This window comes from Macrobrachium nipponense, chromosome 19, assembly GCF_015104395.2.
Source record: "Macrobrachium nipponense isolate FS-2020 chromosome 19, ASM1510439v2, whole genome shotgun sequence".
Lineage (NCBI taxonomy): Eukaryota > Metazoa > Arthropoda > Malacostraca > Decapoda > Palaemonidae > Macrobrachium > Macrobrachium nipponense.
The window spans coordinates 39,987,737-40,014,587 of record NC_061088.1 but is presented as its reverse complement, the minus strand read 5'-3'; the positions used below and the strand labels follow the sequence as shown (position 1 = coordinate 40,014,587).

Below are 26,851 nucleotides of genomic sequence, written 5' to 3'. Positions count from 1 at the left end.
TACATTTATATATATGTATACACACACACATTATATATATATATATATATATATATTATATATATATATATATATATATATATTATATATATATATATATATATATATATATATATATATATATAAAGGAAGTACTAAGGAAATCCGTCCTCATCCTTTAACAGTTTATTTCAGTGCCGACGTTTCGCATTTACAAGGCGAAAAAATATGATTTGCGAACATTAGCCTTGAAACTGTGACTTGGAATTCGTCACGATACGTCGGCATTGAAATAAACTGTTAAAGGATGAGGATCCCTTTCCTTACTACTTCCTTCATGACGTATTTTTGAGCTCCAGCTTCGGTCCTTATATATGTGTGTATCAGCAATAAGTCACCAAACAGCACGTGACAAATATGTATGTAAATAGCCACATGAAAGATGAAAAATTAAAGACCTGGTACCAAGCGCCTTCGTGTATTGCGTACACTTCTTCGGGGTACAAAGTAAAATAAATAAATAGAAACATAAACAAGAAAATTTCACAGAACAAAGATCAAAGCCATTGACAAGCAAATTACCATTACAAACTGTCACTAACAAACAAGTAAGAATACTTTAAAAGTCCTTAAGAACCGAAACTGCAGTTCGTATAACAGGCTGTCGCTAAAAGGTGACACTGTACTTCCCTACAATTTTATAAACAAGGTACAAGGTAACTATCTCATTTAAAAAGACCTGAACTCAGATTCATAAGTTGATGGTTAAAATGCTTAATAAAGGCAGATTCAATTAGGTTTCTTTTTACGATATGATTACAAAATATTACCTAAGATGCATTTTTCCCGTTTATACTATTAAAATCCTTCATGAGTTAAAATGAAGCACTTGTCGATTGACCTGTTCTAACTGCGTAATGGTGGCTGTATTTACACAATTCCATGTGCTGGCTGTAATTACAAATACCTTGCTCAAACTGGTAAAGAACTAGATTACCGTCTAAAACCTTATTTATAAAATTGTGGGGAAATACAATGTCACCTTTTAGCAACAGCCTGTTATACGAACTGCAGTTTCGGTTCTTAAGGACTTTTTAAAGTATTCTTACTTGTTTGGTAGTGATAGTTTGTAATGGTAATTTGCTTGTCAATGGCTTTGATCTTTGTTCTGTGAAATTTTCTTGTTTATTTTCTATTTATTTATTTGACTTTGTACCCCGAAGAAGTGTACGCAATACACGAAAGCGCTTGGTACCTGGTCTTTAATTTTTCATCTTTCATGTGGCTATTTACGTGTATATATATATATATATATATATATATATATATAATATATATATATATGTACATATATATATATATATAATACATACTATATATATATATATATATATATATATATATATATATATATAAAATGCACATTGTAACACGAGTTTATGCAAATATTTTGGGACATAAAAGAAAAATTAATTCTGAGCAGAAAATGATCTGTAAACATTCTTTTTATTGGTGAGGTAAATTTATAAAATAGCGTTATCATTAAACGGGATGTCGGAGTGAGTAGTTTGGATGGGGTTGGGGAGTTGATGAAGCGCACTGGGCAACTGGATTTCTAGTCCTTTAATTATGGAATATTAGAAATTATTTTTTCCCTTGGCTGGTGTGTGAGAGTGGTTTCGATGGAGAAGGACAGATTCTATATTATACATTTTAAATCTTTCATTTGTGCCTAAAGAATAGGCCTATCTTTGATGGAGGGGAGATTCCATTCAGCTTCCTTTTTCTTTTCTTTATCAGAGTCCAGTGAATACCGTTGACAGAGAGGGAGGTTTCGGTGTAGCATGCATTTTTTACCCCTTTATTCAGTATGTAAAGAATACATTAGATTTGAAGGTATCTACTCGCCGATTTCCTTGTTTGTATAACAGTGGAGTTCACAACCGTGTAATACAAGAATTGAACTGTTACAAAACCCATAAATAAATATCATATCTACATATTCCACATTACTGGAATATTGAGGTATTGTCGTCTCCAATTTCTTTCTCTTGAAATGAATAAGGAATTTGACACTAATTACTCACTCCAACATCGTTTATGCACCATCTTATATAATTGCCCGTTTATTGATAACGGTTATTTTAAAAATTCACCTCGCCACAAATGAAGCCTTAAAATGCATGTGTTTATAAAACATTTCTGCACAGAGTGATTTTTCTTTCATTTCCCAAAATATTTCCATAACCTCATGTTACACCCTGTACATATGTATGTAATATATATATATATATATATATATATATATATATATATATATATATATATATATATATGTGTGTGTGTGTGTGTGTGTGTGTGTGTATTATATATATATATATAATATATATATATATATATATATAATATATATATATATATAAAGGTATAAGCCACGAAGGAAAGTGAAAGAACGGAGTACCTGCAAGATCTTTCGACTCGACTGATATACATGAGATACAGAGAGTACAAGGAAGGGTCGCATAAGTGACAGATAGGGATTATAAGGAGATTAGTACCTAGAATCCAACACACCTGGAGAATGAGTAACCTTTCCAAACAAGCATAAACATGGGTACAATTTAAGAACAAATAGATTAAGTCCAACTGCTCAGACACAGGGACAAGACAATTAAAGGACTATACATGGCAATGGGCAACCCTTTATCACCACTCCTCTCGAACCTGTACATGGAATTCTTTGAATAATGCTATTTACCTAATATCATTTATATTCCTTTAAATCGGTATAATTATGTTGATGATATTTTAGCTGTTCCGCCTGCTGGTATTGATGTAAATGATTTACTCTCTAAATTAAAATAACCAGGTGCCATCGATTAAGTTTACTCTAGAATTGGAAAAAGACAACTGTCTCCCTTTCTTAGATGTTTTGACACATAGAGAACCATTTCAATGGAAATTCAGTATTTATAGGAAACCAACCAACAACTTAACTTATGTTTATTTCTATTCAGGCCACCATCTTAACATCAAAATATCAATTTTTTCTTCTATGTTTTTACAAGCATTGCGCATTGTCAGTCCCCAATATTTGGATCAAGAAATTGAATACATAAGAAAAAGAGGGAAAGATTTATGTTATCCTTCACATATATTAGATATTTGTTATAATTAAGCCCACAAAAAGTTTTATAGTGTAAGTAACACAGAGAAACATTCTCAGTTTGCCTTATTTCAACGGATTTGAAACCATTAAATCATTGTTAAAATCGTTTAAGGTCAACCTTGTTTTTTCCTATAATAACACACTAAAAGGAATGTAAATAAAAAATTGAAAGCAATAACATAATATATAAAATTCCATGTATGGACTGCCCCTCCTTTTATCTTGGACAATCGAGCAAGGGCTTAGAAGTAAGATAAAACAACATAAATATTCTGTCAAAACTGGGCAAACATCTAATGCAATATTCATTCATTTAAGTGAAATCAGCCACCAGATAAATTGGATTGGTAGTTCAGTAATTGCAAGACCAAAAGATGTCTTATCACAAAAATTTCAGATTCTGCCATTATACAACTTACTTCCCATTGTAATTTTAATATTAGTCATGAGCTGTTTCATTTAGACCCTTGTATTTGTAACATGTTTACGAATGACTTCAAAGATATAATCACAGACTTAAATACAAATTAGTTGCCTTAAATACAAATCAGTAGAGAGTTCAGAAGTCTCAAAGTTAATCTAATACCTATTAATCCTCTCAAAATAGGCTCACTTCTTGATCATAAAGAGAATTTGCAACCGTTTATGCGATCCAATATTATTAACAAATTTACTTGCCCGGGGTGTCCCGGTACTTACGTTCGATTGACGAAACGCTTGTTGCAAGTTCAATATTCTAGTCATTTGGGAGTGAGCTACAGAACTGGCCAGAGGATAACCAACCCTGAATTTTCTAATATAAGAAATCATGCAGCTCTCTGTAAAACTGAAATTAACAATTTTTTTTTTTCGATAATTGACAATACCTAGTACAGCCAATATATAACGACACTTGAGTCTTTACATATCAAGCACCTCGTTCCTTCCCTCAATTGTCAATCCTCTACTCAGCTTTTCTTGGCGTAGTCGAGGTCTGGGCAAACGACGGTCCTACAGCCATTCCTTTCTTATCCTTCGATTTGTTAAGGTTAATGTTCCTTTCTAATCCTAAATTTCGTCAATTTTAATGTCACCTGGTAAATAATTTTAGCTTTTTTTAGCTTTTAACAATAGTTTTATGAATAACTTTAGTTTTTTATGTATTCTTTTTTAAAATAGCAAGTAAACTTTAATTATATATTTTTTACAAATGTGAATTGCTTTTATATTACAGACTGATGATGTGTCAGGATGACAGGAAACTTATTATAATAAACTCTTTAATTGATCTAATGAGTTTCGGTAACCCTACTGATGACTGCATATGTGTATATATTATATATATATATATATATATATATATATATATATATATATAATATATATAATATATATATAAGTATATACACATAAGGGCCGGAGCTGGAGCTCAAAGAAGATATATCCCGAAGGAATTAGTAGGGAAAGGCATCCTCATCTTTTAACAGTTTATTCAAATGCCGACGTTTCGCGACGAATTCCAAGTCGCATTTTCAAGGCTAAAAATAAATAAAATGCGAACATTAATACTCAATTTGATTTAATTTATATTAAAAATGTAATGGTAACAGCTCTCAATAAAGCAAAAAGTTAAAATTCAAAGGTACCTTCAAAGGGAAACAAACTAAAAGTACACTTCACTAAAGTCTTAAAACATACCTATACAACTGAATCACGAGAGTTTGGAACGTGATAAATGCATAAATAAAGGTATAAGCCACGAAACACTGGAGATATTGCAGCTAATCCAGTGTTTCACTTTCCTTTGCGGCTTATACCTTTATATATATATATATATATATATATATATATATATATATATATATATATATATATAAAGGTATAAGCCACGAAGGAAAGTCAAACAACAGAGCAACTGCAAGATCTTTCGACTCACGTCCTTTACTTAGCAGACCAACTGTCATACATGAGAAACGGAGAGTACAAGGAAGGGGTCGTAGTGACAGATAGGGATTATAAGGAGATTAGTACCTAGAATCCAACACACCTGGAGAATTAGTAACCTTCCCAAACAAGCATAAACATGAGTACAATTTAAGAGGTTTACAAAAAGATTAAGTCCAGCTGCTCAGACACAGGGACAAGACAACTAAAGGATGATACAGGGCGGCAATTGACCACATTCAAACCTTTGTTAAACAAAAACTTATTCACTATACACATTAAACATACACATACAAAGAAAATATCTATGAGGCAACTAATTTATATTTAGGTCTGTGATTGTATCTTTGAGGTCATTCTTAAGCATGTTATAGATACAAGGGTCTAAATGAAACAGGCCATGACTAATATTAAAATTACAGTGGGAAGTAAGTCGTAAAATGGCAGATTCTAAAAGACTTTGTGAAAAGACATCTTTTGATCTTGCAATTACTGAACTACCAATCCATTTTATCCGTTGGTTGTTTTCTCTTAAATGAATGAATATTGCATTAGATGTTTGCCCAGTTTTGACAGAATATTTATGCTGTTTGATTCTTACTTATAAGCCCTTGCTCGATTGCCCAAGATAAAAGGAGGGGCAGTCCATACATGGAATTTTATATATTATGTTGTTGCTTTCCTTGGGGCCATTTTTTATTTACATTCCTTTCAGTGTGTTATTATAGGAAAAAACGAGGTTGACCTTAAACGATTTTAACAATAATTCAATAATTTAATGGTTTCAAAAACGTTAAAATAAGGCAAACTAAGAATGTTCTTAGAAGTTTCTTTCTCCGTGTTACTTATGCTATAAAACTTTTTGTGGGCTTTATTATAGCAAATATCTAATATATGTGAAGGATAACATAAATCTTTCCCTATTTTTCTTATGTATTCAATTACTTGATCCAAATATTGGGGACTGACAATGCTCAATGCTCGTAAAAACATAGAAGAAAAAATTTATATTTTGATATTATAAATACTGAATTTGCATTGAAATGGTTCTCTATGTATCAAAATATCTAAGAAAGAGAGGCAATTGTCTTTTTCCAATTCTAGAGTAAACATTATTGATGGTACCTGGTTATTTACTTTAGAGAGTAAATCATTTACATCAATACCAGCAGGCAAAACAGCTAAAATATCATCAACATATGTATACCACTTTACAGTAATATAAATGATATTAGGTAAATAGTATTATTCAAAGAATTCCATGTACAAGTTTGAGAGGAGTGGTGATAAAGGGTACCCCATTGCCATACCACATCTTGTTGCTAAAATTCACCATTGAATATAAACTTACAATCACAAATGCACAATCTAGTGAATGAAATAATGTGACTTACAGGTAGACGTAATTCATGCTGAGTTAGTTCATTACTAAGATATTGTAAAATAGATTCTATAGGGACTTTGGTAAGAAGAGAACACACATCAAAACTAATGAATTTATCAGTGGGGCAATCAGTAATTTTGTTTATCAACTAAATCTAGAGAATTATATATATGAGAATCTGAGATAGTTCCAAGTAACTGGACAAGATCTTAGTGTATATTTCGAAAGTTTATATGAAATTGAGCCAACAATACTTATAATAGGCCGCAAAGGGTTATTTTCTTTGTGCAATTTCACTAATCCGTACAGGTAAAGTAGCCAAGGAAATTTGACTGACAATTTGCCTAGTAGTTCTGTTTTATCTTTAAGGATTTTTTTCACTGTGGTATTAAAGTTTTAGTAATTTGGAAGAACGTAGAAGATTCAAATAATATTATAAAACTCATAAATTGATCAACAATCATAGAATTCAACAAAATCTGTAGACAAGAAATTTTGCCCCAAGAGCATATATATATATATATATATATATATATATATATATATATATATATATATATATATATATATCAATTCCTTTGCATTTGTTAGGCTTAGAAGATCTGAACATTTACGATAAATTAGATAAAATAGATCTTGACCGTCAAGATCTTTATTGCACTAATGAAGTCTCAATGAGTATCCTACTTTAAAAGAACTTCCAGCTATTCGAAATATTAAAATATCTGAATATCCAAATTCTATAACATACAAAAATATGAAAAACTGTAAAATAGGACGTCCGTTGCACTAATGGTAACTATGGAAAAACATGGCTGCCTGTCACTTTCACTTTACACAATGTCTCCAAATTTAACAATTTTGGGGTTCCTGGGTTGCATAGCCTATGTGCTGCCTTTTTTCGATTTTCGTCATGAGATTTCCAGTGGCTGCTGACTAATGCTTTTGGGGACAGATTCATCAATTAAGAAATCATATAATTCGTTTTATGTACGCACAGCCTATAACTACCAGGATGGCTGATTTTCCAAATGAATTTCCAAGTCAATCTTACCATGCAGTCTTCTATGAAGGTATTTCCAGGTTTTTATTACAAGATATTTTAGGTTGCATTTTGTGTTTCTGTTTTATCAAGGTATGTGGTTTTCCTTCGTTATCAAAGTAGATAGGCTAAACTGCTAAAATAAGCCTCTAGCAGAGAGGCCAAAACATGCATATACTATAAGCACCTTTAAGCAGATCTGGTTAGTTATACACCATTCTTTAATTTTTCTCTTTTTTGGATCGGGGTACATGCCCCTCCACCATCATTAAGAGGTTTTGACCATTTATATGCCACCAGGCAGTGTTCAGTACTTTGTAATTTTGTTGTACCAGTAACTGATAACTATCTGGTCGTGGTATTTGGTTATGCTTTACTATTAACAGTCACATCTAGCCAGGAATCAATTAACTTAAAAGTTTGACAGAGGGAAAATAGAATGGAAACTAACAACTATCAGATGTTCTCCATCATATTGTCATCATTGACATGATGCAGAAACTCCACCCCAATAAATTTAGATAAAAAGAGACACCTGCACCGCAGCAACACATAAGCAATTTATGAATAAAGAAATAAATTCATTATTAAAGGTAAAGTTTTCCTTTGACCCATAGTCATATTCAGGAGTTGAAGATATTTTTTCTTGTGTTTTAAAGCTTGTTTAGAACATTTCAGACATTCACTTCCCTAACAAGTGGGTACTTTTAGAGATGTTGCACCCCCTACCTTTATATCTTACAATGTTGGGGGATTACAGTGGAAAAGCGTGGTTTCTGGATAGGGGAAAACACAAAACAAGTGAAATATAAGGATGTATTTAACATAACATACTTCACCAACTCTTTACCTGGCTTGGGGGGAGGGAGGGGGGGGGGGGCTCTGTGCTTCTAGACTCCCACCTTCCCTAACCCATGGCAATATAGATTAGAATAAAAAGGGTTACAATCTTACCTACAATGATGGGGACCATAGTGAGAGAGGGGGTTTTTATGCAGGTTAAACACAAAATGATATTATTTTACTTTAATACCACAACTTCATATTGGAGTTTTTACGTTGTACTTTTAAGTCTCAAAACTCATACAGAAATCTACTGCAAATTTACTGTTACTAATGTACACATGCATAGTCCCTGGATAGTACACATGTAGATAGAAAGTTCGCTCATAAAGGTTGCTGCATTAAGATACCACCGGGAGCTGCAAGCATGTAATCATGCTTTTAGCATCTGTAGCCCCATCTAGTTTCTTTTTAGCCAATCATATGAAAGTACTCGCCAAGGAATGCTGATGTGTCTTACTTACTTCAGAAGAGAGGATACAGCTCGTTCCTTAGTGAATCTGATCGAAATGAAGGGTCCTTTGCCAGTAAAACAATCAGGCTTTGTTGGAGTGACTTACAAGAGGTCATAGTTCATTTGTGAATGCAATAATCTTGGGGCAAAATAAGCCTGGTGCCATTGCTATTCCTAATTTTTGTTGATAGTTCACTCTTGGGTGCACTCCAGACCTGTGAGCAGACCACCATGGCCTCAGCCTGCATGTGAGGTTTTGGACCAGGTAGTTTGATTTTTTATCTCTTGATCAGAAGGTTCTCTGGTGTCTAGTAGATTGTGTAATCTCCTTCATCCACCACTGTTACTCATGAAGAAATTTAAGAACCATGGCCTCCTTCCACGCAACTTCATGGATTGACTGCTGGCTGAACATACTGACTTCACTGAAGTCTCATCTGCACATAAGAGATTAATGGTGTTGGGAGGAAAGGCACTGAATTTCCTCTGTGTTCACTGGAACCTGCTGGAAAACTTTTGCTGAGATGTGACAGTCTCTCTATCCTCATCTTTCAACAACTTTCAACTAAGATGAATGAATTAGTCTCCAAAGAGTTTGAGGTGGCAGTAGAGAAGACACATTCTAATTTCAACAGCACTGTAATTTACAATGCAGTCTCTGGGATGCTGCAAGCCCTGGACAAGACTCTCAACTTTTCTAGCTGGGGGCTGGAAACTGGTCATCAACCTCTACCTGTAAGATGAGTTTGTGCTAAAGATTGGTCCAAGATATATATAACTCATTCACTCGGAAAGGGTGACTAAATGCACTTGGTGGAGCTGAAAGATACTTACTTTTAGACATTCAACCACCAGTCTTCCAAGAAGTACCTCCATTTTACCTGCAAAAGGACTTGCCAATTAAAAGCTCCGTGCTTCAGGCTGGCAATAACCATCCAGATGTTCTTCAATTGAGTGATTACCTAACTCTCACGTTGGGGTCACTCGAATAGGATACATCTGTTGTATTAGCTTAACACCCGGCTAGCTTTGACATCCTGAGAGACAAAGTTGCTCCAGAACAGAGACTACCTCCTTGTCTTTTTCTGTGTTCTGGATATCTCAACAACTGGGAGAGTTGGATCTCATGTCCAAGCAGCAGCAATTACCTGAGTATGCTGATAAGAAAAAAAAAAACAGCGAGAGTTTTTGCCACATATCAGCAAGCTCAGAGAGGTGACAGAACAGTTCCTGCCACATCAGGAACAATTGCAGCTTTTGCAGGTATCATTGGTCACCTGTAATCCTTGGAAAAGCATGTTCCTCACGGGTGCCTTCACCAGCACTTGTTTCAAGAGCAAGTAGAGCAGCATTGGTCATACCTGCCTCTATCTGACTTTGTGCCCTTGACCCAAAAAGTGAGGGCAAGATATTTTTTGGTAACAGGATGATGGAAACCTGTAGTCACTCCAGGATTGCATGTTGAGTCACCTTACAGTTAGGCAGCAGTGGGATCTTGAGCAAACCAAGATCTATTGAGCCTGGAGTACTGTAGGGTAGTGTTCTTGGCCCTCTATTATTTTTGGAGTGATATGGTTGTTTGCCTGCAAAATAAGATTGTTCAGTATGCTGATTTGTTTTTACACAAATACAAACGTTTGTTCTTTACGTAGGGTTTAGCTTACAAACACACGAGCTGGAATGGTTGCATAACTTGCAGACAAGGCTGTTAACTGCTGATGTGTAGGGAGAAGCCCTGTCCACCCATCAGGCTGCACTCCACTTTGCTTACAGTCACCATTGTGTGAAGATCTGCCTGACTTGCTGTTCATTTTCAATTTATGCTTTTTTTCTTGTTTCTTAATGAAATATATTATTGTGATTGTTATTTGAGTGTTTTTGCCATGCAAACCCCTCAATCACTTATACTTATTTCATCTGAAAGGAAACTGCAGGTGTTTAGGTGCTGTTTAAGTAAGGACAGGCCATGTAACCAGTTTCTTTTCTTTATAGAGATTGACCTACACACATTGTGTGTTTCATGTCAAACACAGGATTGTAACTAAAGCAGTCCATGCTTAGAGTGTCGTGTTTGGTCTTCTGAGCAGTGGGTTAAGTTTGTCAGGATGGAGAAGAGAGTGATCATCAGAGTTCAGTACTCTGCTGGTGACAATGAAAGTTCTCTGTGGTACCTTTTTACCTCCTGCCATACTTCTGCCAGCTGTTACCACTCCTTAAGGAGTAGTTTCCCCTTGCTGGGTCCTACTGTTGCTTTGATAGAGAGATGCTGAGGGGAAAGGGGAGGACAGCCAGCCTGGTTCCTCTTCAGGAGTCTCTAGTGGACATTCATTCTCAGGGCATAGGAAAGAACTTTCACCTAACCTGACTTCTCTTTCAGTTGTTGTGGAGGACAAGAGGCTTAGGGAGTTATGGCCCTCCTGAGTGTATCTTTCCTATTGATCACTTGAAGGTTATGAAGAGCCTTCCTGTAACCACTTCAACCAAGACCGTAATAAGTTCAATGGTCATGGTGTCCATTGGCTTCAGGATTGCCCTTACTTCTCTGATAACCCCACATGTGGCATTGGTGATGTGCCCCCTGGTGCCCTCAACATCGTCCTTGGGTGATGTCCTCCACACGCTTATGTCTAAGCCTGCACTCGACAAGAAGTCTAAGAAGAGGAGAAGGAATTCATCATTGTCATCTTCATCTTCATTACTGATTGCTGTCGCCTCCTCCTCTTCTTCCGAAGCTTGCTTATAGAGTTTCCAGCAGCTAGCCTTCTTCTGCAGAGAAGACTGACAGGTCTCTCGCTAATGGTACCGCAAGTACTGCTGTATCCAGTCACCCAGGCCAGGCAAGAGGAAGTCCCCTACTCAGTCTTCTTCCCCTGTAGAGGCTCTGGCTTCTAAGAAGCCTGGCACACACTCGTGAAACAGCCCCTGCCCACATTTGTGTGAGTGGGACTGCTCTCCCACCCCTATGCGGATGTCATTGCTGCAGGTTGATGACCACATGTTAGGACCTATGTTTTTGACAGGTTGGGCAAGAATGCTTGCCATCGCTCAGCTGTCCACCACACGTCCTTTGGGCTTTCCCAGAGCCAAGAGCGAGACAAGTCCTAGGCTCAGAACCAGGACCATTCTCACTCCCATCCCAGCCCATCTACAGAGGCCTACAATCCTGGGTCATTCCTTGGACCGGTCAGGACATACACCTGAGTGGTCAAGAGATCACCAGGGGGGGGGGGCTCTGGTGAGCTCAGGAGGACTGTACTGGTACTGAAATCTCTTTGCTAGAGGTGATGTTGAGACCTCAGTGGACAGGTTTCAAGTCATTGCTGCAGGTTGATGACCACATGTTAGGACCTATGTTTTTGACAGGTTGGGCAAGAATGCTTGCCATCGCTCAGCTGTCCACCACACGTCCTTTGGGCTTTCCCAGAGCCAAGAGCGAGACAAGTCCTAGGCTCAGAACCAGGACCATTCTCACTCCCATCCCAGCCCATCTACAGAGGCCTACAATCCTGGGTCATTCCTTGGACCGGTCAGGACATACACCTGAGTGGTCAAGAGATCACCAGGGGGGGGGGCTCTGGTGAGCTCAGGAGGACTGTACTGGTACTGAAATCTCTTTGCTAGAGGTGATGTTGAGACCTCAGTGGACAGGTTTCAAGTCAACAACAAGAAAATGCTTATCTGCAAGGTAGTGTTTAAAATCTACTGGTCTTTGTGTGGCATTGTGACCTGACCCTATCCCTTGGGTCAGGTTGGCCCGTCCTTTTCAGGCCAGGGAAAGTACTGTCTTCCTTGGCCCCTCCTAGAGGTACCCGGTCTTCCTCTGCCAGGTAGCGAAAAATGAACAACCATGCCCCTTTCAGCAACCCTCATGGTCTAGGAAGGGGTTTAAGGGAAAGAAACAGGGAGGAGGGTGCGAGGGGTGGCATGCCTCCACACTTGCTGCTTATGGTCATAGCATGATGGTAGCAGCATACATCAACAAGCAGAGAAGGACTGGTGTTGTTACATACCACATAATGTTGAAACTGCCCTACTGGTGGACTCATCATTCTGCTGACAGATATCAAGACACACCAACAGATGAGTCAGTAGCCAAGGCTTCCTTCGAGGCAGCATCATGACTTGACCTATGGTCTGGACATATCTGACAAATTTACTGTCACAGGTGCCTCATCCAAGGCTGAGAAGATGAAGTTCCAGTGGTCCATGGTGTCAAGAAGAAAGATTTTTACTTTTCTCTGATATCAGAATGCCTGTGACCAGTGGCAGCTCATGCCTTAAATTAGTGGGGATGCATGTGTATTTCAATAAAATATTTTGACTATCATCTAAAGTTTATCACATTCATGTACTCTAATGTAAGTATGATACACCACAGAGGTGAGGTCACACACTAATACAAATGTCAGCACAGTCTCCCATGCAGACAAGAAGGTTGGAACTGTGAGAGCAACAGTGCTGTTCTCCACTGTGGGCCCGCTTCTTCCCTCAGACATGTGTGCATGCATATGTAAGTGCTACATAAGCAGAATATATGGAATGTCATTCCATATATAAAAAACTAAAACTATGATTAATTAAAACCAGTGACCCATGAGGTCAACCAGTTTGCTTGCAGGAATGTGATCAGACCAGATACGATAAAGTAGGCTAAGTAGCTGCCGTCACCTGTGGTCATTCATTTGTTTTGAAAACAGTAGTCCAAGCTTTCTGCTTGAGACAACCACCGTGACCTATAGCTCAAGTGGCCTACGTGACTTGTAAACTATGTCATCTGTGTGTATGTTCGTATGTTCGAGCTACTGTCTACTTCCTTTATGATTTGTAAACGAGATTGTAGTCAGAATTCAATCCGCCCTCATCATTGGCAGACCTGTACAATTTTACCTTCGTCATGTAATCTCAGAGAATAGAGATATTTTTGTATTTCGTGTTTTCTGCTAGAAACCTCATATCAGAAAGAAGATATTGAATGAACATAGAAATTATCATCATGAGTTTGAAACATCTCCGTCATCATAACCAAAGAAGATACTGACTTCATAAATTATCATTGAAATCCAAGACACTCCAATGAGTATGAGAAGTCATAACAAACAGACCTTAGCGTAAAATTATTGCAGGTCTAAATAACCTCACAGGGCGCCTTATTATACAAAGGCATGAGCCCTATAGAATTGGTGGCAGCGGTGGGATTCATATTGACATCTGTTAATATGGATATTTTTATGGTCGTCAGAGACCTGGATAGGTTCACTCATTGTTATAATGCCATGGATAAAAAAGTTTGTACAGCTGACTCATTTGAATTCCATAAAATATCAGCGAATTCATGTGGGTTGAGTCTAGTCCTTAACGGCTTTCTCCCTCCGGTATTTGGATGTTGTCTGAATTTACTTTGCCCTTGTGACAAGTATAATTTCACTTACAGGCCGATTAACAGAACCTGGTTACAGTACCCGGCAGTACAAGAGTTTCACATCGCATGCCCGAACAGATCGTCTACAACTCCTAAAACCCGTTCGTCGCTGCGGACAACCACAGTGAAGTAACAACCGCCTACAATGTGAAGGGAATAAGCACCATCATAAGTGAATAAGCTTGTTTCATGGACTTCTTGGACCGACACCCGTATCACGTCGTTAATCTCGTTTTCAATGCGGCTGTCGGAATTGACTACAAAGGGACATACTTCCGACAATTACGACCAAGGAGGATATTCAACTCTACGTTCGCTGGCGCAGGACTCGTGCTAGGGATGATTTTATTCATCGCGAATGTATTCGTATGGCATAGGATGCAGAGAACAAGTATGGCGCAAAATAGAACGGCGGACCCTGCCCAGGCAATTTCCCCCTTGTCTTTAACCATTTGGAATTGGCCATTTCATTTGGCTATAGGGGTTGTCTGTAACTGTGTAATGGACGAAAAGTTGTTCGAAACGCTAGTTAATGTGCAGTGGGTATATCCTCGGTCATGTATCTCATATATAAAGTATCAGTAAATAACATAATCAATAAATGTCTGTGCGTGTACGCACTAGGAATCTATTTAAAGTGCACCTAGATTAATCCCTTAGATTAGTCATTTATGTTAATCAGTTGTATTAAGTGCACATATATTGATCATAATTATATGAATCAATATATATACTATATGTATAAATAAATCAGGTAGCCTATAATCAATCTGTTACCTTTTATCTTACCAATAACTGCAATTAGTATATGGGTTAATGAATCAGTTAGTATATGAGTTAAAATATCAATTACTATGTCAGTTAGTATATGGGTTAATTAATCAGTTAATATATGAGTTAAAATATCAATTACTATATCAGTTAGTATATGAGTTAAAATATCAATTACTATATCAGTTAGTATATCAGTTAAAATATCAGTTAGTAATCAGTTAACATATCAATTAATAAATCAGTTAATATATCAGTTAATATATGATTTTTATCACTTCATATATGATTTTTATCATGTTAATCTTTAAGTTATGCAATTATCAGGAGTACATTAGTATTTTCTGTAGCATATGTATCTTAATGAGTTGAAATGAAAAACTGTATCATTATATATCATGTGATCATTATTATTTACAAATATTATCATATGCATATGTCTCATATCTTATTACATGAATCTGTATTTGTGTACACCATGAATTTTCTTTTACTTATAAGTATTTTCTGTATATCTATATATATTCACATAGTGTCTGTATCACACTCCTATAAGTCAAATGCAAGTCAAGCTTGAGTAATATTCAGTGTTGGTTTTGTAGCCGACCGAGCAGAATATATGGAATGTTATTCCATATATAAAAAACTAAAACTATGATTAATTAAAACCAGTGACCCAAGAGGTCAACCAGTTTGCTTGTAGGAATGTGATCAGACCAGATACGATAAAGTAGGCTAAAATGACGTGTTGTAATCAGTCAGTGTCTAGTTTCCTTCACCTGTGGTCATTCATTTGTTTTGAAAACAGTAGTCCAAGCTTCCTGCTTGAGTCAACCACCGTGACCTATAGCTCAAGCGGCCTACGTGACTTTTAATCTATGTCATCTGTGTGTATGTTAGTATGTTCGAGCTACTGTCTGCTTCCTTTATGATTTGTAAACGAGATTGTAGTCAGAATTCAATCAGCCATCATCACTGGCAGACCTGTACAGTTTTAGAGATATTTTTGTACTTCGTGTTTTCTGCTAGAAACCTCACATCAGAAAGAAGATATTGAATGAACTTAGAAATTGTCATCATGAGTTTGAAACATCTCCATCGTCATAAGCAAAGAAGATACTGACTTCGTAAATTATCATTGAAATCCAAGACACTCCAATGAGTATGAGAAGTCATAACAAACCGACCTTAGCATAAAATTATCGCAGGTCTAAATAACCTCACAGGGAGCTTTATTATACAAAGGCATGAGCCCTATACATAGAACACCCAAACACCGCGTCACTGAAGCTATGAAGTACATAGTTCTATACAAGCATTTTTGTAGTTTTTCACATGTGAAATGAATGACGATGACCACTGATGTTGTGAATGATTTATCAAAGTATTAAATATTATGCACAAGTATTAAAGAAAGAAAAAAAATCATTGCAGAATTAAGAAATTCTGAGTGAAAACAGGAGGTGCTGCAGTTCTACAGTGCTATACATGAGCTGCCCCTACCTGTGACAACAGGAACAATCAGTCTGGCATTGACAGGTAACCTCAGTTACCAGTCATCTCTCAAGTTCATTTGGCATAAGGACCTCCAACAATGTTTGCTTCAGTGGGAACTGAAGCAAGATTAGATAGCCTCTAGTGACTCTCCATCCCAGCTCATGCTCTTTGGCAGGGAACCTCATTGCAGGGATTCCCCTGAACTCTCTACCTCCTGAGATGCTTCTGAGGGACTTGCATCTGAGAGGTCAGTTTGCCTCAGATATAGGGGCAGAGGGTGAACCTCATATTCACATCAACATCTTCGGAGTATGAGTGGTGCTGGTAGACCTAAAAGTTTTCCCAGATCATGCATGAATTGCTCTGCATTGCTGATGTGTGGCAACAAAACTATTTCAACTAGCATCAATGGATAAAGGGGGATGGAAGCTTTCCTTTACCTCTGATAGCTGGTGAAGCAGAGGCACAGGTGGGCAGTTTGCCACACTCTCCATCTGTTAGCCAGGTACTGTCTAGGAAGAGGTTGGGATAGAGTGGTCCCTTCATCCTCACATGGCATGGCAGGACTGCGCAGATATCGAGGTACCTCTGAAGGTCCTCTACTAATCTATATCAGCGAAGATGAGCCATCTTCTGTGATTGATACATAAGGGGTTTCTCTCTGGTTAGCGCACACAATCAAGGAATCTCATATTTCCTTATATACCTTCCTTGAGATAAACTCCTCTCAGTCCCTGCTGGGAAAGGATATTAATCTGCTTTAAGCAAGGTCTTACCAGTGAAGGGCATTGACCTCTCATGATGAAACATGGACACATGACGACTCTAGAGAATTCCCAAGCTCATTCCGAGTTGTGACAAACGAAAACAACTTAAGATCTACTGCACCAGATGTTTGGTCTTCACCATGGGTGATGAAGTCATGGATCGCTACTACTACAATGATCGGAAATCTTTAATAGCTCGTGTAGAGTCATCTCAGGATAATTTCTGGGGCAAACCAGGGATCCACAATACTTCTATGATGTGGGTGCAGGAAGCACTTGCATGGGAGTTGTGGAATATTTCAAGATCAGCAACAAGGAAGCAGCTACGGTTCCTCCATTAAATGACGGTGGATCTTAATTCATCAATGAGGGAGGGTGTTTAGGATACACCTACAGGGGTACCACGAGGCGGTAAAAGTTCCACCTACACTGTGGACAATTACGGTTCCTCAACTAATGGAGAAGACGATCTTTTTTCTTCACAAAACGCTACACAGTTCAAGTGATTGCCATTATGGTGGTAATAATGATGGTCATAATGTGCATTGCATGGGCTGTCAAATTGGGTTGCAGCCGACGGGGTAGGACACCAGAGTTGGAAGTTGCCTTAAATCAGGTGGCAATATAAAGATTATGTGGACTTTGGGACTAGTTCCAGCCTAGCATGTCAGGTGACATGGGTTTGGTGGTGGCTGAGCCGTGTAATAGGCACTGGATACATATAATAAGTGAAAATCAGTTCGAGAACGAGTGACAGGCAGTTGGATGCAAAAACAGTCCAGCCTCGAGTGTTATGGAGCTTTGGAAAATTTATAAACAGTTAATTCCTCAGGATGTTCAAACGAGACAAAAGTCAAGCTGCACTGATGAGATTGCGGGCGCACAAACGACCTGGTTAGTTCAAAATCACATGATTGTGATGTCAGTGCACTAAATAGGACACGAGCAATGGAAAAGCGCACATAGTACATCAGAATAGTAGCATGCGTAAGTTCATACGTTTGTTAGAGCACATGAATGGAATAAAATCTCTAGTGGGGTAATTAATGGGGTAAATATACGACAGACGTTCAGTGTGAAACAAGGCCGGAGGAGGTGCTTGGAGATCCATCAGATAGGTAAAGTGGAAGAGAAAAAAGATGCTGAAAACTTTGAACAGTGTGAGGGTACTTGAATTCCCGGAAAACATTTACTTGGTTCATGGGACATTAATCCATTCTCTTTATTTATGCATTTCAATGTTTGATAATTGTGGTTTTTTTTCAGATGGATTCAGATTGTCACTACTGAAAATGAATTCTCTAAACATTTATTTGAGAAAGACTGATGGGGTTATTTGACAGTCAGGATAAGTGGTGATAGTTCTATTCAATATGATTATGCAGAACAGTAATGGTGTCTCATGGTTTTGGGATTTTAGATTTTATTTCATTTTCACGTTAGCTATTTTGGGGAAAATAAAGACTATTTTCGTATCTCAAGAGTTTGAATTAGCCTAAGATTTAATGACTGATTTCAGCTATGCAGAGAGGGCAAGCAATGGGAGTATCAAAGGTAGGTCGCGTTACCAGTTAGGAATTCTCTCCTTTTAGTTAAACATTTGACACTGTAACATAAAGATCAATATAAATTAGAAATCAAAATAAAATTAATATTATACATACATGTATTTAAATTGGTAATTATAAAGTTGTTTTTTAACTATACTTCGACATTGTGGAAGGTAACCTCAATTTTAACAGAAAGATCATTTTAGACTTCTTACAATGTAGGATAAAATCGCTGTATGCCATGTATCTTATTACTGTGCTGGCATACACAAAAAAGTTCTCTGGTGTCCCTAATGAGACTTTAAATAGATTAATTTGGTTAAAATGATTATCCTGGATCTTTTAATGAGTTTAATTCAATTATTAAATTTTCTTGACTTGTCCTATCAAGGTACCCTTTCAACTCTATTACCAAAATTACTTCAAAGGTTAATAAAATTGTCTAATTTTTGCCAGAATTTGTAAAGTCAATAATTATTTATGGAAATTGTACAGTCCAGATAATATTTCAAAATCTTATTTGCCAGGGAACTTTTCCAAAATGAATAATCATCAAATACTAATATTAATACAATCATAAAGATCCACCTCGATAGTTATAGCCATAAAATGTAATTTTAAAAATAGAGTTTTTATATAAAAAAAAAAATTACTGTAAGCTTCTATGTTTATGGAATGTCATAAATAGCCTATCATTTTATTAGTACAGTGTTGCTCTGTTGATTATTGTTAATATATAAGCCATGTATTCTTTAATATTGTAAGATTCTGACCACTTTTTCATAGAAAAGTAAATTATTAGGTGTTCTCTCTCTGACAACATTTTGGTGCTTTATGACCCGACATTAATCTGAAAGGTAAAGGTTTATATATTTTTGAAAGGGGCTTATTAAAAGGAACATTTTGAGCGGTATATCATCCTTCTACGTTAAATTTTACGGGAGATATGGGCATTTTACTTACGGGTCAAAATTTTCACGCGACATGTGAAATTGAACCTAAATTTCTCACTTGCTGCAAGGTTTCAGAAAATCTTTCTTAATTTTTCTGATAATTCCGGGTGTCTACTATATAAACCAATAGTGTAAATTACGGCACATGTCATGCACACGGGAAACCCCCTCCCCCAGCCATGGACTATTAAGTTAATACTACAAAAATCAGAATATTTCATATCGTTTTTTCCATTTAATTATGGAGAATTATCTGCCACCACAAGTCCATCTCGCAAACACTGTGTATTTGTCTGTTTACTTTTCTAAAAATTTTATTTTTAGTGTCACTAATAATCAAAATAAACAAGAACATTCAACACTCCCTCACGTCCACTTGAAAAACACATGTACAAAGCCAGTTAAATAAATACACATAGCCTAGTAAAATTCCACGCCACTGAGTTGTTAATGATGAGGGCACCTCTTCCCTAGTCCCTTTCCTCTGAGTAAGTTGCCCAGCATTGGCATCGCATGACATCACCATGCCCTTATCTAATCTACCTGTCCCTAAATGAGCTAGCTCATCTCTCACAGTCCTTTCCTTTGAGGGACTTGCAATCCACTGACATTCATTTTTCAACGAATATTTACACACATTTGTCGTAATAGTAGCTCTCAGTTATGAATGCTCGGCTGGTTGATGTTTCTTTCCTGAAATTCTAATTTCACAATCTCATCACCAACTTAACCAATTACACTCCCAACCTGAGTCATTAAGTATTCGAAGATGAATTTGAACGGGAATACCATAAATCGGCCAATGCAAACCGAAATAAGTATTAGTTTTGTCAAGGTCCGCTCCTGAGCACCAACCATGCCGAACTAATAGTAGTGCAGAACTTCAGACTTCAGGTCACGATAAACAAAGGAGAGTAGTGATAACGTCTGATAAGTTCTATTGTCTATCTTCACTGTTCGTCAAACATAAACGTATGCAGCTTTTATGCTATAGTTCTTCACTATTAGTTTAGACAATGATTGGAAAATAGTCACAGGAAATAACTGACTAAATGCACGATACGACGCAGTTCATAAAATAATTTCGAAGTATTAGGAAACGCCAAATAAAACGAAAGAAAAAAGAAAACAAGTCATGTCCTGGCTGTTTGTTCATTAAAAAAAATATATTAAAAAACGCACACACACAGACATCGTGGAAATTGTAAATCTTTTTTTCTTAATTGTGATGAAAAAGCGAAGTAAAAAAAAAGAAAAAGAAAAGAAAATCGCAAACACTTCATTTTTCTCTTTAGCTGCCAAAAACATAAACATATGCAGTACCTACATACTCATGCCAATAATAATAATAATAATACCCTCAAAGGATATTGCAATCCTAACAGCTGCACTTGCCACTATGTTGTGTTTAGGGCCTATTTCGACAAATTGCTATATGCATCAAATAAATATTTTCTTGTCTATTTGGGGAAAACATTTTCTCCCCTTATCTCAATTGTGTGCTTGTGGGGTTGGTTAAAAGCATCTGACTTATGCTCTGTTCTTCCATCCAAGCCTCTAACAAGCTGAAACCTTGAATTCTGCTGCTAAAAAGAAGTTTTCATCTTCCAAAGATTTCTGCTTGCCTAAAGAAGTTTTCATCTCCCAAAGATTTCTGGTTGCCTAAAGAAGTTTTCGTATCCCAAAGATTTCTGTTTTAGAAAAGAAGTTTCCAGCTCCCAAATACATCTGCCTGTCAAATGAAGTTTCCGTCTCCTAAAGATTTCTGCTTCCCAAAAGAATTTTTCATCTCCAAAATATTACTGCTTATCAAAAGAAGTGTTCGTCTCCTAAAGATATCTACTTGCCAAAAGGCGTTCTTATATCCCACAGGCTTCTGCTTTCCAAAATAAGTTTTCATCTCCAAAAGATTTCTGATTGCCATAAGACATTGTCATCTCTGACAGATTTCGGCTTTCCAAAAGAAGTTTCCATATTGCAATGATTTATGCTTGTCAAAAGAAGTTTTCATCTCCCAAAGATTTCTACTTGCCAGCACAAGTTATTATCTCTGACAGATTTCTACTTGCCAAAAGACGTTTTCATCTTGCAATGATTTATGCTTGTCAAAAGAAGTTTTCATCTCCCAAAGATTTCTGCTAGCCAAAAGAAATTTTCGAATGAAGATTTCCGCTTGCCAACAAACGTTTTCATATCTTACAGATTTCTTCTTGCCAAAAGAATTTTACACCTCGCAGCTTTCTGCCTGTCAAAAGAAGTTTAGACCTCCCAATGATTTCTCCCTGCCAAAAGTAGTTTCCATTTCAAAGATTTCTGATTGCCAACCTTCTTGGTAGGTAAGAGCAGAGTTCAGCCCCTTCCACCTGAGGAGGATTTTTCTTAATTCCTTTCCCTAAAGAATTGCTATCTCATCCTTCAGGAACTTTGTGCTTAGTACATGGTCAACTGGAGGGAGGAGCCTGGTACCTCCTTTCTCACCCTTTGAAATTTGAGAGATCTCCAATCTCTTTCTGGTTCATGAGCTGCAACCTCCTACTTTCCTTTGCCCTTTGGTGGTGCTCAGGCCATTGCTTTAGCCTTCCAATGACACATTAGATGCCAAAACTTTTCTCCTTCTCACCGTTCTTAATTGTAGACAGCCAAATAGAGTTTATTCTGATCAGGCAGATGCAGATCAGCTACACAATCGAGTACCGATCCAAAGACTTCGGTCTGTTGATTGTGCTCCTCCATTCCCTCTTTAATATGATGGTTTAAGAGAGCATAATAATTTGTCCCAGGAGTCCTTGCTACAGAATGCTTAGATGTGATGAGTTATAACCTGGAATGGGATGTTATCAAATCTCTTGCACAGGATACTAGCCTGTATAGATTACAGGCATCAGCCTTCCTGTTCATACATTTGACAATGAAGCTGACATACCTGGGTGGTGTAGACTCTCTCACCTATAGCAGACTACTTGGGATGTGCCAGTAATTCATAACTGCAAGTTTTGATCCCTTAGAACAATGCCATTCGTGATCTGAGTCAAATACTACCACCTCAGGAGGGTCTCCATATAAAAGAGAAAAGTTTGTATTCTTATTGGAACACATTGCATATTCAAGATAACCTGCATTTTCCAAATATACAAATCTTAAATTTTAAATTAAATCATATCTCAAACCAAACCTGTATTTGGGTTTAAAGAATGGGAAACAAAAATGGCAAATTCTCTCAAAGATATTCATATTATTTTTTCAATAAAAAGGCAAACGAAAAAACACATATAATTGGTGATTATGCAGGAGGGATTGAAAAAACACAATTTTCCTTATTATTTTCCAAATGGTCTAGAAGATAAATTTTCTAAAATGAAATGTACCCATTAATATAATTTCCTAATAGTGTAATATATATATATATATATATATATATATATATATATATATATATATATTATATATATATATATATATATATATATATTTATATTACACTATTAGGAAATTATATTAATGGGTACATTTCATTTTAGAAAATTTATCTTCTAGACCATTTGGAAAATAATAAGGAAAATTGTGTTTTTTCAATCCCTCCTGCATAATCACCAATTATATGTGTTTTTTCGTTGTGCCTATTGAAAAAAAAAAAATATATATATATATATAATATATATATATATATATATATATATATATATATATATATATATATATATATATATATTTATAAAGAACAGAATGGGTCTCAGAGTTGAAAGGCACACTCGTTCTTATGAATGTTCAAAGAGAAGGGGTAAAATAACAGATAACTTTATTTCTAAAATTTTGTAAAAGACCAGTTTCAAAATGTAACTCTTCAAAAAGAACCTTTTTTGGAGTAGATCCAGCAGCTGTCAAGCCTTGCAAAACAAGCAGGTATATCATCCTGCTTGGAAAATACATCGACCCTGACCCAGGCTCCTTCTCAAGGACACAGAAAAAGCAGCTGCTGGAAAGATTTCAACAGAGAAGGCTGTTTCAGCAGTTAATAACAAAGCTCAAGTGAAGACGCAATGTACAACTGCCCTTAATCAAGTCACCTGGTCTCATGCCAGTTTATTTATATCTTTATCCATTTACTTAATTTATTAATTTGTCTTTCTTCTTTTCTAATTACTGATTTCATCTCTGTATTTCCCATTATCTTCTGTAATGTTTTTCTAATAAACACCATATTCTTTGGAAACTTGAATTTCTAGCCAATGGTCCAGTAGGCTTGTTCCATATGGGTTGCCAGCCAACCTCCGACCACGAGTGACTGCCCACTCCTGCTGGCCAAGGCCCCCTTCCACCCACATGATCAAGTCATTCCTTTCCCAAATTCGCCAGTAGCCATGGGTACATTAGACATAATTTCATGGAATATTTTAAGTTTCAAGTGGAACATTCCTCTCCTAACCATGTTCTGCAAAAACTTCAAAGGCATCATTGCAATGCAAGAAATGATCCTATGGGCACATGATCTTGTCATCTGCGACTCAGTGTATGAAGACTTCTGACATCTTTCTCGATATCACTGATGCAAGTTACATCATAACCGGTCGGCCAAAAGGGGGCCTATCTTTCCTGTGGCACAAATCTTTAAACAATATAGTGAATGAGATAACCTATTGGAGTGATAAATTGCTGGGTCTTCAAGTGATAGTAGGGAACTCTTAAGATCCTAATAATTAATGTTTATATGCCTTGGAAAAACAACTGCATGATCCTAGGTGAGTTACACAGCATTATTCCCGATTTTACTGGTGATCATATTTGTATAATTAGGGACTTTAATTCTCATCCCACAAAATTTTATAATGGACTTACTTCTGTCAAAATCACACTCCAAATCAGTAATGTAAAGCTCCTCCCCCCTCTTCCTATACTTATGTACAAAATATAACGGACATAATGACAACCCACTGGCTTTGACCACTGTACTATGTCTCAGCACCTTCATGAATCAATTGTGACCTGCAACATTCTCTACGATCTTGCAACAAGCTATAAGCACATCCCCTTACAGGTGTCATTCAATACCACATCCCTCTCTGCTGTGAATACCCTAACTGATCTCCTACCTACTGTTAACTGGGACTTTAAAAACCACAAAAGAGAGAGAGAGAGAAAAAAAAAAAAAAAAAAAAAAAAAACGATCCTTAAGGGTGACCAGGGAAAATACGCTGTGGTAAGTAGTTCAACTGGTAGATGCCTTACTTTGCACTAACCCAAAATGTAGAGATAACCACCACAGGAGAGATCTTAAAGAATTTTTTTTTCAAATATAATATCTGCTCTACTTGCATCCGGTAGGGATACTTTTAAATTTCGTCAAGGCAACTCTCGTAACATACGTGGCTAGAATGACTTGGTTATAGGTTTGTATACACATGAAAAATGTTTTTACTGTGGGGCAAAATGGTAGCCTGAGGGAAGGACATTTTGCATTGTTAATTAGACACACAAGAGCACAGTTCAAACTTGCTCTTAAGCACTACAGACTAAATGAATAACAACTCAGAGGAGATGCAATGTCTAGAAAATTAGAGTCTGGCGATTACCCTTGTCTATGGAATGACATTTAATCGCTAAATCCCAAAACTAAGAAGCTATCACAGAGAGTAGGAGAAGCAGTCAATGACGAGGCTATCGCAATCATGAATTGTATGAATTATCAAGAATCCAGAGGGAAAGCAGATAACTTCTTTCTGATAACATTCAATTTTAGGTAAAATCAGCGATGCCAAAAACAACCTACCTGACAATAAATCGCCCACCTGCGATGGTCTCCCTGCAGAAAGTTTCAAATTCTGCCTCCGGATAATATACATTTCTCTGGCTGCCTTATTCAATGTGTCCATAATCCACCAGTTTCTCCTTGACTCCCTAATCTTAGTTCACTTAATACCACTAATCCAAAACAACCTAAAGGATGCAGCTGACCCTGACAATTATCGCCTGATTGCTATCACTACGATTGCATCGAAGATACTCGAGTCGGTTCTTCTAGTGAGACTTCTTCGCTTTCTACACACTTCTGACAGCCAAATCAGTTTTAAAGCAAACCATTCAACCAACACCTGCATCTACATCCTGAAATTGTTGAACTATTACCTATCATCAGCCTCTCCTGTTTTCCTGTGTTTTGTAGATGTGAGATGTGAGAAAAGCATTTGACAGAGTAAACTACCTGAGGCTGCACAAAAGAGGCAAATCTCTATATTTAATTATCATTTTATATCTCTAGTTCTCCAAACGTAATTCTGTCAAATGGGGTAACATATTGTCGTACTGCTTCAGCTCCCTAAACCAGTGGTTCCCAACCTTTTCTACTTCATGGATCAGTAAAGAGAGTACACAAAATTCTCCGGACAAGTACATATATCCAGTTATACACTGGCATTTAATTAGTCCAAATAATCATAAAAAAACAACCAAAGCCATAACAAATGCACATATCCTCAACGTATTTTATTCATTTTTTTAGCAATTCAAATTCCTATGCGAGAATGCCATGTAATCATAATGCATATTATATGTTTCACATTAAAAGTGTAAATTGAAGAAAAAATTCTGAATCAAATGCATGCCATGGTGCAGATTCATGTATTCAATTGTATTGCAAGGAACTATCAATACCCCAAAATGTAATATTTCATATTTAACAAATGCAATGAGAAATAGGCCTACATATATAAGTAATAATTAAACACTTATCCAAATCATGCTTCATATTTTACCATTCAGAAATCCAAAAGGGTCAAAATATCTATAAAGGCAATCAAAAACACTTATTACTTAGCTTAACCAGGGTAGCTAAATTGGTGAGATTTCTGTGCTTGCTTTGCTGAAACAACTTTCTCAAGACGTGGTTCACCGTCACTAAGTGCAAGACGAAGTGGCGATTTTATATTCAGTCTGTTTCTATATTTAGTCTATTGAAACCAGTACCGAGAACCCCGCCTCTCAAAGGTAAGTTGATGAGAATGGCATTAACAGTTTCAAAGCAATGGCACTTAGTTCAGGAAATTCTTCACGGCCATGATTCCAAAATGCAGGTAATGTTATACTACTTTTATACAGATTCTAATCCC

At 36.6% G+C, this 26,851-nt stretch overlaps 1 protein-coding gene across 1 annotated transcript in view; it reads right to left on the bottom strand.

The window, feature by feature from the left end:
- Window positions 1–26,851, bottom strand: part of LOC135216507 (protein mono-ADP-ribosyltransferase PARP12-like) — a 376,362-nt gene that overhangs the window by 7,773 nt on the left and 341,738 nt on the right. The gene's annotated exons all lie outside the window — the stretch shown is intronic.